This window comes from Galeopterus variegatus, unplaced genomic scaffold (assembly GCF_000696425.1).
Source record: "Galeopterus variegatus unplaced genomic scaffold, G_variegatus-3.0.2 Scaffold9372, whole genome shotgun sequence".
Taxonomy (NCBI): Eukaryota; Metazoa; Chordata; class Mammalia; order Dermoptera; family Cynocephalidae; genus Galeopterus; species Galeopterus variegatus.
In genome coordinates this window covers 61,392-61,843 of record NW_007735483.1, presented here as the reverse complement: position 1 = coordinate 61,843, position 452 = coordinate 61,392, and positions in this window count along the sequence as shown.

The following is a 452-nucleotide window of genomic DNA, read 5'->3' as shown; positions in this document are numbered from 1 at the left end:
CTTGCATCATACTTGCATCTAAACAGAAATGTCAAAATCATCTCGAGTTTCAAAATGAAAATGATAGCTGGATGGATCACTTCAGGTACCACATATATTTAATTTGACTGAAGGAGGTAAGATGTTTTTATAATGTTTGAGGGGACCAAAAACCTTTGCCTCTTCAAGTTCTCTTTAATTTTGTAATGATTCACAGCCCCTCATCCCCAAATCACATCTTGACTCTAAAGAATCGTTAACATTCAATATATTTTAAGGAGGTATAAATTTATTAGGGAAACATTTTTTTTTTTTTTTTTTTTGCTCATTAGCACTAAACTTTTTTTTTTTTTTTTTGGTCAAGTATCCATGTAACATTATGTAGGAAATGGTCCTTCATACACCCCAAACTCTGGGGGCTATTTCAGAGTGGGGGCTTAAGGGAGGCTAGGACGTACTATCTACTACACAAA